General features: G+C 37.9%; 1 long non-coding RNA gene across 2 annotated transcripts; it reads right to left on the bottom strand.

Moving 5' to 3' along the window:
- Positions 1-3,185: 3,185 nt before the first annotated feature.
- Positions 3,186-11,256, bottom strand: LOC139127518 (uncharacterized). Of its 2 annotated transcripts, none has more exons than XR_011551042.1 (3): positions 11,241-11,256; positions 7,303-7,416; positions 3,186-3,277 (listed from the first exon to the last, which is right to left on the bottom strand). It is a non-coding gene; the product is annotated as an uncharacterized lncRNA (long non-coding RNA). The 2 variants fall into 2 exon arrangements; XR_011551041.1 differs by lacking the exon at positions 11,241-11,256 and adding an exon at positions 10,462-10,788.
- Between the last annotated feature and the right edge of the window lie 7,478 nt (positions 11,257-18,734).

Here is an 18,734-nt window from a genome sequence, read left to right as displayed (position 1 = left end):
TTTTTAACGCCCAATTTGGCAATAAAGTGAATACGTTTGTCCATTGACGCACATGCATAAATTTCAGACTTGAGACAGGAAAGTGAACATCCGCGTGGTCCGACAAACGAAACTAGCTATGGAATGGCCACGACGTCGATGGCTCCTGAAATCTTTATCACATGATAGATGTTCTAACAACTACTAAACCGCGATTTGTTATCATAAACAGTAGAGTGGGCTCCCTCTACTGTCTATAGTTGAATTGCGTTAATTTGGGCATCTTTAGAGGGGACGGTGAGAGGGTAATAGAACCAAACTCATGATCTGTGACACAATTTTGTTTACTTTACTATTTTACCATGGGTTTGGTTTGTGTTGATCTGGTTGGTTAGCCGTCCCAGGGCCTGGGAACAGTAGCTGCAGGCTTGTCAAACACTAACTGGTGTCAACAGATTAGTCAATTAGGGGCTACTTATCTAACCGGTACACTGTGCCAAAAGTGAAAAATCCATTGAGGATTCTTCTGTATATTGTTCTGGATACTTCAAGAATCCACCAGAATACTACAATATACATTATGTATGCCAGTGGATTCTGGTGGTCAATGGATTCTGTCGGATACGGAACAGAATCCATTGCTTAATCCATTGCAGGATTCTGCTGGATTCACGTGTTATCCATTATATATGTATTTCAGGATACTACTGGATTCTCTAATTTATAGAGAATCAAGGGACCAGTACTTTTGGCTTGATTGATTACATAATAATGGGAGGGACAGTTGCCGCATATATCCATACTTATTATTCACCAATTTTTACATAATTATCCAACACTGGCTTCGGGGGAACTGGGGTGTGGGGGTGGGTCCTCAAATAACAGTAATGCTTTGTAGCTTTTGACTCATGTATTTCTACTCATACAGGCATCACATACACTATATATATATATATATATATATATATATATATATATATATATATATATATATATATATATATATATATATATATGTGTGTGTGTGTGTGTGTGTGTGTGTGTGTGTGTGTATACGCAATGAGTACTCTTTTTACAAGTGAAGACACCAATGTAATGATGCTTTCTACAGCAAAATAGAGTACAGATTGCATCTGAAAACTATACTGCAATTTAGATACACAAATCCAAGATCACTGTAAATGATTCTTCTTTATTCCAAAGGAATGTGTAAATGTTAGTAAAATAAATAAAAAATACAGACAAAAAACATTCAGAACAATTTTCCTGAGACACATTCAAAGTTATCTTCAATACTGTAAAAAAGAATTTCCATAGCCTTGATAACTCTAATATCAATTAATGCAGTCACTGTTAAATATGCCTGAGCCTAACAGGGAGAAATATGGTTCATCAGAACAATTTGATATCTTACCATTATCATCCCTATTGACCTGTATACAAAATTTTGAAGCAATCTGTTGACCTGTTTCAGAGAAATTATTTTAAACAAAAACAGGAAAATAACCCAAAATACAACAAGCAACTAAAAATCTGCTCAATTAAACCCATATGACAATTTTAAATTATAATAGAATTCATTATTTCACGGCCTGATCTGTGAAAATAAAACACAGTGAATCATGTGTCCCAAACAGCAAAATAGTGAAATTAAATCCTGGTGAAAATTAATGCTCTTTACAGTATGCTGTAAATTTTGGCATACGCTAAAAGATATACATGTGTAGTATTCCTAAGTTTTGTACATTTAATTTGTGTCAATTGAGATGTGTCAGCTAATGACTGTGTAATTCACCAAATTACAAGATCAACTATGTGTACCTTTAAATATAGGAATAAAAAATCATTTCAAGAGTTTCTTGATTGAATATGAAGCACTGACAAGCTATCTACACAGCAAGAAAAGGCAGACACATGCCTGTAACAGAGGATAATCATTACCTGTAACAGGCCCAGAGAAATAACCTTTTTTGCAAGACGAGTAAAAACCTGTCAGATTTTAGGGTTGTGTAAATTCTGATTCATGGTGGTACAGGATTGTATACAATGCTGTAAATTCTAAATGTATCAAGACCTATAATTGCAGCACTGAACCACCGGCGTGCGCACAGTGGTGTGTCAGCTACAGGGCCTGAAAATTTGGATGGATTTCAGGGTGTAAATTTGTTGTAAAAATTGGCAAATTTTGATGATAGAAGCAGAAAGAAATGTTATTGTTTGAACACTGAAAAATTTCAGACCCTGTTAGAGATCAGTGTTCACAGCACTGTGTACAGGTGCTGTAATGGTAGAAATACAGCCATGGGTTTACAGTACTTGATACAGACATGTGCATCAGCCCCTGATAGAACTCCTTCTGTATTTGCTGACACAGACCTGTAACACAGTTTGTATCAGGGCCTGTGCAGGAACTGTCACATGGTGAATTTTTTTTGTAGTGTATGTTTAATTAACTCTACTTATCACATACATGTATGTGCACTGTTAAATTGTAGCTTTTGTTCAGTTCATCAAAATCTAAAAAAGTAGGAAAAATTGCTCTGAAAAACACAATATTGCATATCTCAGGACAAACTGATTACTGCTTCAATTATATTATCCTAAGAGACCTGCATTTAAAATTTCAAAGCAATCGACAAGCAATTTCAGAGAAATTTTGGACAAGAAATAGAAAAATACCATCAGTAACACGGTGTGGCTCACATTTGTTTCAGTATGTTTAAACACTGTAACTGCACCTTGATAAATTCTTGAGGGCACAAATCCAGATACGTCAAAGTGACAAATTTCAGCAGTACTTCAAAGATGTACTTGTGAAGTATTTGTAAGTTATGCCTTGGTTATACTAAACTTTTCTGGTGTAACTGACCTGTGCCAGCTAATGACTTTATATTTCACTGAACTTACAACACCAGCTCTGTGTACTACTTTTCAAGTAAAGCAATTAAAATTGAGAACAAATCAGTTGTTGACCAACAGAGGGATGATGGATAATTACTCAGAAAAGCTATGCATCACTGTTCTGTCTCACACAATTGTCACTGAACTGTTTTTATCAGGTGGTCTCTCACTGGCTCTGCCATACTTCCTCTGCAGTATGTAGTGTGTTGAATTACGCATTCGCTGATTGAGTGTGTCTATCCTATCAAAACGTTTAGTTTGTCAGATCGCCAAGAAGGCCTGGAGGCAATTATCCTTCCAGCTAATGGACCTCCTCATCAGACATCAGGTCTGCAGTTACATCATTCCAGAAACCCTTCTCATCTGCATTGATCACTGCACTTCTCCTCTTTAAAATCTGTAGGTAGAAATGATAAATGATGGTTATTTAAAATAATGCAAAGAGTGAGATAAATGATGGCATAATACTTAAAGTCACTGTCATAACTAACAATATGGTACATTTGATATTTTAAGATCAACTCTGGTATCATGACTTATTACTGATTTGAACATATTATGTTGCCTTCCATTCCACCTATGCTTAGGAACATAAGGAAATTCATGTATCATTTTAACATTGGCATCCTTGTCCAAAGACCTTTGAGCACATCAGAATGGAACTGTCAATTTACATAACCCTCAACTAAAGTAAGTTTTGCTTTGTTAAATTTTATTTGAACCCATTAGTACATTTGTACAATTATTGTGACAAAATTGTTGACTCTGTATATCTAATAGTGCTAACTATGCAAAGACCCCAACCCATACTACAAATATCCCATGATTCATTCTGATTTGTACCAACAGAGATTCCCTAGTCAAGCCAGGCATAGCTCACATGTGTAGAGAAAACTGTAGACTACTAAAAATAAAAATTTTGAAAAAATACTTTGAAGGAGACTCATTGTCAATTACCATTTCAAATGATTTTTCAATATCATGCATTATTTAGAGTACATATAACACGATGGGAACTAATTTGGGATAATTGGATGAAGTAATGTCGATTTCATCTACAAATGTAACCTCATCTACTTTTCTTTTTATGTTATGCACTTGTTTTTATGAATATTTTGTAATATTGCAACATTCAACTATAGGGCACCTAACATCTTTGAGAAATTTGTTGCGGGTGCAACACTGAAGCTGTTTTGACTATGCAAAATGTTTTTATGAAAAAATGTATATTAAGTTACATTTTGTGAAATAAGGCAAGAGTTTTCTTGCACACAGTTGGTTGTTCCAAAAACAGTTTCGTATAATGTTAATAAAAGATAAAACTATGGTTTTTTAGCACATCGTGTAATCTGGAACATGTTATCAGAGCATAAGCTTGTTTCATCTTTCAATATTAAATTTGCAACAAACTCTTGGACATGAGTTTGTCTTGTGATATTGTTTCAAAGTTGTGTTCCCTGGCAAGGTTCATAAAATACACTTCATGGATTCCTTCAACAATATTTTGGCCAGTTAAAAGCTGTTAAAAGTGTTAAAAGCTCATCCTGAGTTTGACTATGCTATTATTGTATGTTATGTACATTTGTGTTTTGAACTCAATCTAAGAGCCCCTTAAGTTGTTTCAACACTACAGATAAAGTATGGCATAAAACTTCGCCTCAGATCGCCTCTGTATCGTTTCCGACATTGCTGTCGCCTCAGTTTGTTTATTTTCTATATCGTTTCATTACCGCCTCTGTATCAGCCTTGCATTGCTTCCGCATCGTATCAGCCTAAACATCGCCACTGCATCGTATCAAGTCAATGTCATGGTCCCAATTGGCCACGGCATATTATTCACTCAAAAATGCAACAGCAAAATTGCCGCCTTCGGAAATTTCGCTGCCTGGCATTGCCCATGTTTTTGAGAGTAAAGGTATACAAAATGAAAGATCAAATACATGTGTCCAACCCCATATGTCCAACATTATCCATCATGAAATGTTGCTTCAACACACAAAAATGGGAACAAAGTTGAAACATATTGTGATTATAATGCGCTTCTTTTACGAATTGCTTTTATTTGATATGAAGTTTGTATACCGTTTTATTTGCGATCATTTTTGTAACAAGATAGCACTCTACAAGGGACAGACATTAATGGTTGCAAGTGAAAGTCGCGTTTGGGCAACTGCAACTGAAACACCAGTACGGGTTGCCCGATGAGACAAGTGTCAAAAAGTGACGTGGGACAACTTTTCCACTGACTAGAAACCCAGAAATGTGTGGTACTGTGTGCGGATGACCATTTTAAATGACTGAAATTAGTATTTTTAAGCTTAAATACATGTACGTCCTTGAAAGCGCACAAGAAAAACTGGCCGTACAAAGTAAGGAGAATTGCTAAAATAATAACTGCAGTGTATCATATACTAGGTTAACACATATAGTGATGCCGCCATGAATTCTCCTAACGCTTTACACAGTGACCTTTAAACCCGATTGACGTGAATAAATTATGATGTAGAGGAAGTCCGTGACCTTTAGTCACAACACATTGATAACACTCTGATAGCGGGAACTTCCAAGTGTTTCAATAATTGCTACGCAATTCATACTATAGAGTTACACTCCGCAACCAATTATCCATCAAAAATAAAATTAATTTTAGGCAAACTATCGCACCGTGCGCATACGGTATAAATCTGAGTAGGCCTACATATGTCACGCCGCGCCAATCACTCTAAATCACGTACCCACATCGTCCAAGACGTTCAAATTCATGATTATTAACCGATCATTTACCTTCAACTAGATGAAATCTTGTCTATATTCTCAATTTTCGATGACTTTTGACGAAATGACATCGACTTTTCATGCCCGATATCTCATATCCGATGTCTTTGAGTTCCGTGAATGAGGCGATGCGCTAGTGAAACGATACGGAAACGATACCAAACAACCGAGTGAGCGATGTTGGATTTGGGGTTGGGCGATGCGGAAACGATACGGAAACGATAATGAGGCTAAAAAAGCGAAGCTTTGGGCGATACTTTATCTGTATGTTTCTCTAAAATAATTTGCAGGGTTTACACATTTCATTGTGATCTCAAAATTTGACATTGAATAAGCTGCATAACTATCGATTACATCTGTATCTTCAAGGGAAGGTTAACAAGCGACCTAGCGGCCGATATAGCTCCGCTGTGTTTATGTAGAGAATAACTATTTTTGACACATGTTGGTGAAGAAGGTGGAAATCTTTGATAGCTCATTTCAATGGCCAGAAAAAAGAGGCTAAAATATCTGCAAAAATATACAATTGAAGATTCGGATCATTCCAAAGAACACGTCCACTAAAGCTATCTGACGAGTAGTTTTTAGAGAATAAAATTTTCTGACCAAAAATGGCAATGATTGTCCCCCAAAATAAAAATTGCAGATTTCACCATAATTTCAGTATATCACATATTACAATAATCCCTTGGAACCTGTATACCAAATATCAAGCTATCCACTTGCAGTTTTTGAGAAAAAAATTTTTAACAGAAATGGCAAAAATTGCCCCAAATTATACAAAATTGCAGATTTCATCATAATGTCAAAATATCAAATTTAGTTATTCTGTAGGAACCTGCATATCGAATTTCAAAGCTATCAGACCAGTACTTTTTGAGAAACACATTTTCGACCAAAAATGGCAAAAATTACCCATAAATAACAAAATTGCAGATTTCATCATAATTTCAATAAATATCATGAAGTTCATCGGTAGGAACCTGTATTACAAATTGCAAAGCTAAGTTACCCTAAGTAAACTGCACATCAAATTTCGAAGCAATCCGACGATCGGTTTCAGAGAAGATGACTTTTTTACCAAAAACAGGAAAAATTGCCCCAAAAATACAATTATGGAAATTTCACCACAATTTGAACAACCTTGACTGGGGTTACCTCCAGGAACCTCTATACCAAGTTTCAAATTAATCTGACTTGAAGTTTCAGAGAAGAAGATTTCTTGACCAAAAACAGGAAAATTGCCCCAAAAATACAATTATGCAAATTTCACCACAATTTGAACAAACTTGAGTGAGGTCACTCCTATGAACCTCCATACCAAATTTCAAAGAAATCTGACTTGCGGTTTCAGAGAAGAAGACCATTGTTGACGGACGGACGACGACAGACAATCAGTCTATCGGATAAGCTCCGCGTCTCTGACAGCGGAGCTAAAAAGGCAGATTTTGTCGCTTAAAGCTGTTAGGTGCTCTGCAAATGTATAACCAAATATCAAAGCTCAACTAAGTAAAATTGATTTTACTTGTGTCATGATGGTTCTACCATGTACTATAATTCACCAACACTGGTGCTTTGGTTACCTTGTCCTTCAAAGTTCACTGGTTTAGACTAAAAAATTATCAGTGCAGACTTTGTAGTACATACCTCTCTTATTCTCCTGTTGTTGGCATGCCTTTTTGTGTAACTCTGTCTTTCCTTGGGACACTACCCTTTCCCTACTTTTTCAGTGCCTAATAAACATCTCCAAGGGGCCTGCAACTTGCAAGGATATAAATAAAAGAGTTAAAAATCTTACTGTGAAAAATCAAAATATCTGAAACACAGATGATGAATCATCATATTTCATGTGACAATAATGACAATGAATAATCATATTAATCTGACTATCAATTGGTATTCACATTTGAATCAGACAATAGCATTCCCATGGCCTACAAAGGCTTGACATCATCGGATTCCCACTGCACTAAGCATGGATGAAAGATTGACTCTTTTTACATCCATGGTTATACAATAATACAAAATGTTCATGTTGAAAATAAGACCACATTTCATTTGATACAGAAATTGCATTAATTTAGAAAGTTGGAAATCATTATGAAGTGATGCAAAATAAAATGACATACCATGTTTAGGTAAGATCAGAATTATTCTCATGTTTACTTTAAGGCAGATGAGTTGCAACTTTTGACATTATTTTTATGATTTTTATATTTAGATTAAAATCAGTTCATAGCAAATTTCTACATAACTCAGAGATGTTTACTCTAGTATAATTATCCACAGAGTTGGACTGCATGAGGAGATTCTTGTAAGACAAATAATAAATGGGTGCCGCACCCAAATATGGCTGCCTACATGCAACTACATGATAAACAGCGTAAATGGTGGATGTACACATTTAAATCTTTACAAATACAACATGGTGCAACCCACTGAAAGGAAGGGAAAGGGATTCACTCCACTTAGAGGAAAAATTCTTGTTTTCACCTATTATGGCAAAATTTTGAAAATTGCGGGCAATTTAAAATTAACAAAGATGTGCTCAATTCTTGTCTATTCTGCCACAAGCAAATGCTGTTGAGGCACAGTTAATGACTATATATCGTTCAATTTGTAGATTGCAATGAATATCTGAAGAAATTGAAGGTACTTTGAGGTTGGACAAATTTCACAGTGTTGCAGCTCACGGCCTTTTAAAGCCCCAATAGCAGTATCTTTAAGCATTATTTTATGCGCTAACCCTTTTCTGCCAAGTCCATATTTCACCATCAGGTCAAGATGGTTAAAATTAATGAAACACAACATATTCCATATGGTGTATTTTAACATAATATTGTACATTTGAAGGCTGTAGAAAACATAAATATTGTAAGCTTGATTTTTTTGGACTAAAGATGCTATAACAGGCCAAGCCAAGCAGGTGAAAAAACGCCATGTTTGGGCTCAATACCGCGTTTTACTGACTTGGCTGATTGGGAAGTAATAGTCTTAATACTGTCTGGCAGGAAAAGGGTTAACTTTCAAGTTGAAATAAGTTTGTGAGAGTGTATAAGGTGGTGCTTAAGAAGCTGGGTAGAAAGGACTGATGTAGGTAGAGCTGTGTGCATGTGACATGGCTAATGAATGTAAACAAGACAAAATAGACTGTGCATAATGGCGATAGGCTAGTTGCGACTTGGATTTTTAATGCCAGTAGTTGATGCACCCCTGTTTTAGACAAAGATGATGGGGCATGCCCTCAAATTGAAGCGTCTGCAATGTCTACCACCCATACAAAGGTTGAACACTGCAAGGCAAGCATCCATGTAGGGCCAGCTATGATCGTTTTGAACAGCAATATTTTAGGTCGGACATATCTGATTTTCCAGGGAAACAGCGCTATGTAAAACCCTTAGGTCAGAACCAATGATCATTAATTTCCAAATACATACAAGTTAACAGTATGTTTAAGAGTTGATATATACTTTATTTAAAGCTCCATAAGCTGTATCTTTTGGCTATTTTTTCAGAACTTTTGTTTTGTGGTTTTCCTACACTTTCTGCATTGAATCCCTAATTCGTAATTTAATGCCAAGTATTTAGCATATCAACACAACCTAAATGAGTATAATCTACGAAATTACGGTATTGTTGAAAATTGCATTCAAGCCTGGACTAGAATTCATTTGTGAACAATAAACTATGATCACTACACACATACAAGCTGTGTTGACAAAAAGAATACTTGAAATTTCAGCATGACAAACTTTTTAGGATCAGACACAGTAGTTGATATACAGAAGCAGAACACTGAAAAACTTGCAACAAGTTACAGCTTATGTCCCTTTAAATCCCACGTTGACAGAATATAGTATTTTCCACAGAAGATTCAAGGGTTTTACATGTGTGTTGATGTCCCCCGAATTTCTAAAATGGTCCCCTTGGGACAGGAGTAGGGGTTTACAGTGACCACCTGTTCTGACATCCCAGATTGAACACTGACAGAGGTGAATGTTTTCACCTGTGACGTTGCATGTTCTGTTCCTTAGGAATATTACCAAAATCAAAATGACTGTTAAAATTTGAATTTACTCATCATATGTTTCACAAAGGTATGGTTTCCTACTGCAGTAAAAGCCAACATCCTTCAGAGCTGAAGTAAGTTTGTGAAAATAATTTTGGTGTATGTGCAATTTTGCACAAGGTAAAGATTGTGCTGTGATTAAATATTTGCCCAAACATGCAAGCACTGAGGATACTGTGCATACCTGCACTGAAATCTTCACATAAGTGCACAGAGTAGTCTAATGTATAATGCAGAGCGCTGAATGTTTTCAACTTAGACATTGTATGTTCTATGTCCTTAGTAATATTACCTATATTTGAAAATGGGGAATTGCGAGGTGTAAGTCTTCCTAAAATTTCTGGAATCGATTTTCATTCTAACATTACTCAAACCTAGCGGCCGATATAGCTCCGCTGTGTAACTAAGGGATACTGTCGCATACAGTTGTCTAGCAGCAATTCCTTGCAAGCTCTATTTTGGAGGCCAAAAGAGTACGCGACAGCTTTGAAAAGAAATGAATTTTTATGTATAAAAATGTGAAAGAACCTTGAGGCTCCCACCTCAATATCAAAACGTTTATGTTACAAAATATTTTGGTCTCGACAAGTTTATCCAGCAAAATCGCTGTAGTGAATATCGCCATGCATTCTGGTCATTTTGGATAAAATTAGCATATTTTGATCAATGCAAATTCACGTACTTGTCACATTTAAGGTGTCAGAGATTCAGAGATTTTTTGTAATTGATATATTTACCAGCAACGCGGCTCGGAGCAAAGAAACAGGAGCTGTTTCCAGACCGGTGGGTGGAGGGACGGTGATTCACTTCACATTGTATCTATGAGGAAACCATTAAATCTTATTTTTCAATACAGAACTAGCCACATCTGTGTATTTATAGATGCTTGATTATTGATATTAATGTACTTAATTAGACTGAGCTGGTTACTAGTGAATGTTGGTGCACGAAATTTGGTTTTTCGAATAGTACCGGATGGTGAGAATAGCGTTTGAAAGCAGATGTGAACAACAAATATGCTATTGGACTTTCACCCAAGTGATTACATGTTTCTAAAGGTTTAGGGTATTCTTTGAAAGTTCAAAGGTCAAATAAGAAATTTTACGTCAGTTATTAATAAACATCAAATCAGACTGTGACACAAAGGACAAATGAAAGTTGGGGGCAATCTTTTTCTTGAAAACACTTTTGAAGGGTGATTATTCTATATTTTCGAAACACCAACACCAACACCAGAACCCTAACACACCCCCCCCCGTAATTTCTGTACAGTCCCTCGCCACGAAAAGGTTACATTAGCATGAAGTTGCCTGGGAATTAGATGTTCATTGTTTATTGAAATTTTATCAGCAATATCGATGATTTAAACAACACAAACGTTAGACATTTTTGCAAGATAAAGACATTGCTGAACACACGTTTATACGAGAAGGTAGACGTATGTAAGAAAAGACACTTGGGCTGGTTACATATGGCTGGTTAAGAATAAGACAAAGAGGACAAGTTAACTATACACCTGTACCTGGTATACCCTACACGACCTCCGTCCACTTGATGCAGGACTCAGCAGCGATCGAGGGGTCGACCTTTCGCTTGTGCGAAAAGAGTTGCCCTCTTCCGTCCAAATTGCTAAAATGGGTTGTCGAGTTTCGTCCCGATTGAACGGAGAATAAACTTGCTGCTTGTCGAACCGTTGAGCTTCTGGTAGTAGCTCTAAACGTAACTAAGTTCATGACATCGACACGATTGGACGACTCTCCAGTTGTACTAGATTAAAACGTACAGCGTAGTCGTCGAGATGGTCCAGCATTTCAAGGTAGACTGTAGACATTCCTAAACACGGGCGGGACATGTCAGTAAACGCTAAAAGATGAACGACTGGAGATTTTGATCATTGTTGGCGGTACGTGTAAGCGACGCCACGCCAACACCACACTGGGTCTTCTGATTGACCTTTGACCAATATGGCTTACGGCTCCTTAGGTTTTCAAATATTCACGAAACGAACTGCGAAGAATTTGATGATAACTATCATTTTTTACTCAATCTTGAAGAAAATGTTATTTTTTCGCTCTCGTTAGACAAGAATATTGCTCGTCTTACACCAGATAAATGTACAAACTCAAGGGCAGCAGGCTAGAGGGTCAAGTTTTGCCGCGCTATCAGACTGCGGCTTGTATTGTATTTACGCAATATTATCCTCATGAATATTCTGTGTTACGCACACAGACGTGCCAAACCCGTGCACAGAACAGGAACATCGAAAAAAGCTGTTCCGAGGCGATTTTTGAGGGCAGAGGAAATTTTAATTTTGCTCAGGCAGGGAACATGTTTTAAGTGGCAGGGGAGCAAATTTTAGTGTTTGTTTTGTAGGGCAGGCAGATATCGGTTGATTGTCCTGGGGACAGAGCTTGGCGAAAAACGAGGAGAGAGAAAGCTACTTTTAAAACGGGGACAGGGGAAGTTGAGTCATGGTGTGTCTGGGATTGGGACACAGGGCTAGTACTTATAACTTTTCATGTCTGCAGGGGAAAAGGAATGACAACATTTTGAGGGAATTTTTTTCCAGGGCAGGGGAAATTGGCAAGTTTTTTTCGCCACAGGGCAGCTTCAAAAATTCATAGTAGGGAGGGGAAACGGGCAAAAATAAGTGGGGAGTGGGTTTGAGTGCGGCAGGGTAGGTCGAAAAAGTTTTAGTGGGAGGGCAAATTATGAATTAATTACCCTCTCGACTGAAAATTAGTCAGTTCACATTGCTTGCCGTGCACACTATATACCTTATCATTAGTAAGGACCCCTTTAGGTAAAAGTGAATTGTTCGTTGGCTGCACCTGGCTGAACCGGATATTTGGCGAGGTCTTTTTCAAAATAGTAAAAAATAGCAGCAATTAGGCCTAATTAAAACTTTGGGTAAGGCCTGCAATCGTGTGTCAGTCATACTAAGAGGTACCTAAACGACTGAAGACAGTATTTCCGAACCAAAAAAAACGGGGTGTCAAAGAAAGTCGATAACTAAATTTTAAAAGTTGAATAAAATATTCATGGTCGTTGCTCACTGTTGATTAATTCGTGGAAAGTATCGTGTCTCCCGACTTTGATTCAACATACCCTCTCTTTCTTTCTTTTTTTTGTCGATCGATAAAAGTATTTTAATCTTTAATATTCCATCATTTGTAACCGATGTCATATCCAAACCTACTGTATTTAGTTTCTGACGAAAATACAAGGACGTGTCCAATGCGCCAACGTGGTGCAATATGTTTTGAGACATTGAAGAAATATTGTAGTTCGGCCGCGCTCAACCAGGTTGCTCCAGAAGTAAGGATGTCACAACAAGGTCTAGGCGAAAAGATAACGAATCAGTTGTATAAAACACGGTTTTTAGTTGGATATCGTATCTGTTTCAATTTCTGAATAAGCTTTGGAATCAGCCTGGTATAATAACTATCAACCTGTAGGCACACCCCCCCCCCCCTATGACGGGAAAAGCGAAATATAAGCACTTTTTTATGAAATTCATCATCATCGTGTCACGGTCGCGATTTCACATGCGGAACTGAGCTCGGTGTTCACCACAACTTGATGTGGGATTTGATGGAGGTTGGAGTTACCGGTGTATGAGTTAGGTAGTCAGAATAACAATAAATCACAAAAGATTTATGCATCAAAATGTACAGATTAATGTGACTGAACTATCTTATGATTTGTTTGCTGATTGACGTTTGGGGCAAGGCGGCGAAAGTCCAAGGCCAAAAGAAGAAGTACGCAGTCGAATCACATATTTTGTAAGAAATAACCCGGTTTCCATAGGTACTGTGCTCAATCCGGCCCTGACTTATGCTCCCGTCCTGTTTCCAAGAATAAGTTTCTGCATTGCTAAGCAATGTCGCTAAACAACCTTGACTTCACCCCGAGCCGATTTTTGATGTCGTTGATGCCCCTGGTGAATGTTAATGAGAGTGTATTGGCAATATTCGAAAACACACCGGTACAAAATGTAATGCAGCTCTCTTATAGTTATGTGTCAATTAATCAATTTCGTCGCAAGTCACATCAATTTTACAAAGTTGAACTCACAAGAGAGTGTCGTCTGCTGACTGCACATATTGTCATATAAATGAGTGACATTTGCGATGGCAACCCTAACAAATCGAAACGAGAGCATTTTGCTAAATATTATGATCTTAGTTGTCCGCGGATTATAAGATTATAAAGTTGTTATAAAACGTGCCTGTCTATAGAATTCTTTGGAAGTCTTGATCGCTGACGTCGTACAATGATTCATAATAAACTGGACAAGTAGAATTCGGACGTCCGTCAATTCTAAATCTCTCATGCAGGATTTTTTTACTTAATCAGGCAGTCTGGTATAGACCATCTTGTAAAACGCTCCATTTCTATATACTCGCTAACTCTTTGCAATTGGAATGCTATGCCTGGGAAAACAATACGAAAAGTTCAGACATGTCGCCATACGGTATATTTTCTATACACTTCGGGGGAAGAACAAAATATAAAAAGCTTCATACTTCATAATTGATTTTATTGGTAATATAAACAGATGAAAGCCCATGTACATCAGCTCTCCTCAACTTTATTACATTTTGACTGTATTTTGGATAGTGTGCGGTTGTTGGTGTACTCTTTACATGTAGCTACCGAGGGACAACGTGACTGCGTTTCCGCGTATATCGTAAATGTTCTTGTTCTGTACAAGTTTACGAGCATTTTCGTCTCGCCAGTCGTTAATAACCCGTTCCAAACGCCAATCATGTGATTTTACCACCCAGCAAACAAACAAAATCTGCCACACATCCAGTTAAAATATTGTTTCACTGCCCTTAAAATATCCACTGCCATTAAAAAATAAAACGATTCCCCTGCCCCTTTTCGATGAACAGCTCCGTTGACTACCTGTACCTGAAAATTTAGCGTTCTTTCAACTGTCACTATGGGTCTGGTCAGTTTCTTCGGCCTGGGGGATCCCAGGCTATGGAATTTTACCCGAATAACCGCCGTCACCCACAAAATGGAGTGGCAATGAAATTAACAAATCACACAAATTGCGTAACTTCTCACCCGTAGGATGGGACCGTTAGAGACTAGTGACAACTGCTTCTGAGAATTAGTCTTTGACTGTTGAGAAGATTTTGCGGTCATGTAACGTCTCTTGTCTTACCAATCAGATATTGTTCATTTATATGTTTATCATCAAGGGGAGGCGTTAGAATCTAGTTTCGCCTTACAGAAGTTTAGCTATGTTTTGTTGATCCTTTGACAAAAATGCTATCGGCGCGTGCCATGGGACCGCAAAGTCATGCAAACACGTGCTTTGATGCAAATACTGTATTGCTGATGCGTCAGTTTTCGGTGCGGAGCTAAATCGTGGCGATCAATAGTGCTCAGTGAACGATGGCTTGAAGCAGGGGACCTGGGCGATCTCACCGCTCCTAAAATTAAAGGCTGTTTTTTTTCAGTGAAAAACGACTGTTTTGGAGAATGCCCGAAATGTCACCACCATTATCGTTTCACCTCTTTGACACTGATAGTACTCGCACCATACACCATAGGCGAAAGAAATCAGTCCCTTGGGGTAGGGAGGGAGGTTTATTTGTGCGACGGTTTACCTTATTTTATTTTATTAATTTTGACTGTGATATTTCAAATAAAGTTCAACTCCAAACCATCTGACTGCTTTCTTGATCATCGAAATCTTTATTTGAAATACCACAGTCAAAATTAATAAAATTACTTTTATTAATTTTACCACAGTCAAAATTAATAAAATTACTTTTATTAATTTTGACTGTGGTATTTCAAATAAAGATTTCGACTCCACACCGTCTGACTGTTTTATATATTACCCGACAAGTCCTTATCTCCTCTCCAACGTGTGTATACACCATTGTAATTGCTCCGAAAACATTGCCAACTTGCTAATCCGTTGTCGGTATCAGCGGATTAAGTGATTGAGTCAACACCACAGCCGCCCCACACATGTGGGACGAATGTGGTGTTGACTTAATAAGCCAATCCGCTGATACGCTGATACAAGTTGGCAATGTTTGCGCAGCAATTAGAGTGGTATGTGCACTGGTTGAAGAGGAGATAAGGACGTTGGAAACACAGTCAGACAGTTTGGATTCGAAAGCTTTATTTGAAATATCACAGTCAAAATTAATAAAATCAAATAAGGTAAACCGTTGCACAAAAAACCTCCCACCCCGGGGACTTTCATCTGCCCCTTGTGCATACACAATGAACCATTAATTACAACACCGTCCCTCCACCTAGGTGGGTGGAGGGACGGTGATTACAACATCGCTTCAACCCGTGAAAACGACAGGTTGAAATGTCATTTCACATGCATATGTGCAAATCCAAAGCCAAGACGGCTTCATTTAGATGCAAATGAACGAAGGGTGCAGTTGCTAATCATAATATCAAACAAAGGACAGCCGACTTCTAAGAATACCTAACATTAAACTATTTCCCCATCGATCTGTGTATCATAATATGAAAAAGTTCTCTGGGAAGGAAATCAATTCTATAATTTTAGCGTAGCATTCGGTGTTTTTGTCCAACAGTAAAACCATATACAGAAACAAAGCCTGTGGTTAAAAATGAGCTTACGCGGACCACGGTCCCTGGGTGGAGGGACTGTGCACGGACAAGTACAATGAGACATACACTGATTTCTTGATTTCGTTAATGCTTTCCTCTGACTAATTTTTCTTTGATTTTTTCCTTCTGAGTCCACCAGTAGAATTGAAAGCCATCTAGTCGATCGACACCCGTGACACACTTGTCAGATGTTATCTTCGATACCTCTAATGTCCGATGCAACATTCTCTTCGACAAGCTTGCTTGACTTATTCTACCTGCAACTTAAAACTTATAGTGATTTTGTAGCTCATTCCACTGTCATTCTTTACTATTTTGCGTAGTATTTGATAGCCGGTACGTTCTCTCGATACCTCGACACACTTGTCCGACAACCTCTCAAATGGGTTATTTCTCCGGGGAATATATTGGCTATGAAATGCGGACCTGTGAACTTTTATCTCATTTTTGTACTAAATTGAACTGACTTGGCTTCAATGTTTGTCGGCTGAAATATTTTTTTCATGATTGTTTAGAGAGTTTACTGGCGCAATGGTAATTGACACGTTTTGTACAAAGAAAACACCGTTTGAAGGACTTCCTCTGCGGGAAAAGCGTACCCGTTTCACACGATCTACATTTGTTCACCGTCCCTCCACCCACGGAGGGACGGTGATTTGTTGCATAATGTTCATGTCAGTGGCTTTTCTGCATTTTGGAAAAAAGTTATGTTTCTATCATTTGTCTTTCACTCGTAGTTCTGACGTCGCGAAGGTCGGACGAATTCTGATCGCATGGTTTAGATGTCAAAGGAAAGTTTCACAAACGGCTATTTTCAGAAATTCTCTCGGATATTTGAGGAAGCCATTAGGCCAATTACCTCACAGCCATGATATAGCTGAATGATCTGGGCCTGACCTACACTTTGACAACTGTAATTACCACGATAAAAATTTGCGTTAAAAAGACTGATAGATTGTGGAATAAAGGGTTTGCGTAGCGCTGGCTACCGGTGGCCTCCAGCCAGTCGTTTCAACCCATGTCGTTACGATCTCATTTTCCGGCCGCAATTCACATCGGCATCGTGACCTAAGTCGTTTCAGCATCCCTGTTTCGATTTGTTTTGTTTTGTTTTGTTTTTCTTGTTGTTTTTTTTTTTTTTGGGGGGGGGCAAACTTATCAGTCATTGACTGACTAGTTGTATCGTAAGCTTGATTGACCTTTGCCTTCTTACCTTTACTTTTACGTGCATTTTGTTTTTTCTCCAACGGATCCGCCTTCAAGCTTTTGTTTTATCAGCGGCTAGTGCTATCGATAAACTTGTGTCACAGAATTGAAAATGATGTGAAGATATTACTGTGTTTTACCATGTTCCCTGTAAGATAGAACATGCTAGAGGCCGACATGAAACGGCTTGCGGTCGGAATTTACGACTTTATGCTGAAACATCTAGAAATTTAACCCGGAAATAAATGTTAAAATACGTGCCAGGAGGGACCGTGGCCAGTATCATGGCGTTTCCAGTCAGTGGACTTTTTCAGGAATTTCCCAGTTTTCACTGAAGCGCCATTATAAATTGACGAAAGTCCATCATGTGTTTTATGATAATTGCTTATTGCATCTGTCTTTGAGGTTGCGGTATTTTGTAAGTATATCATAGTTCCCAGCGATATCATCGTGATAGTGCTTGTTTGCTGACGGTGGCAATAAAATTCATATCATGCAATTGCAGATTCCATCGTGAAACATGAGGTGTCAAGAAGTGAGAACTACTTGTATACACAAGTACTAGAAATACCTCTATGCTCTATTGTATTAACATTCAGAAAAGGCGTGATCGGCGTTTGCGAAAAAACGCTTTGCGTTGTTCATGTAGTTATGTGTTTAGGGACTGTCGTTGTACATATGATTGTCAAATTGATAAATTGATGTATAAATTAGCGACATTTCCTATAGAATATGTATTCTTGGCAGCTATTCTATTCATTCAAGGAGATTTTCAGGGGGATAATTCACTTCACTCATGGAAACACGGTCCCTTGATCGTTCGAAACGTCAGTCGTACCGGCTTACTGTCACTCACAACTTTTTATCCTGTTCGTCCTGTAAAACATCGGAACATCGTTCCGTCGCAACTTACTGAAACCACGGTATTTAGCGGTTCACTGACCTTCAAAAACAGAACAATTGTTTTCGAAAGTTTGCGTAATATGCCTTTTTTTTCTATAACACGACCCTAACTTACACTAAACTTTTTTTCGCATTTCAAAAATTACTAGTGAACTTTCTTAATTTTATAGTTTTTTGTGCGTCCCTATTGACCAGCCAGCGTTTTTGAATGTAAGTTTCGGGAAACTTATTTTAGGCTCAAATCAAAAGTAGCTCGCGCGCACCTAAGGACCACAGT

The sequence above is a fragment of the Ptychodera flava genome, unplaced genomic scaffold, assembly GCF_041260155.1.
Source record: "Ptychodera flava strain L36383 unplaced genomic scaffold, AS_Pfla_20210202 Scaffold_32__1_contigs__length_2955704_pilon, whole genome shotgun sequence".
NCBI classification, from domain to species: domain Eukaryota; kingdom Metazoa; phylum Hemichordata; class Enteropneusta; family Ptychoderidae; genus Ptychodera; species Ptychodera flava.
The sequence above is the reverse complement of the archived record's forward strand: the minus strand, read 5'-3'. Positions and strand labels throughout refer to the sequence as shown.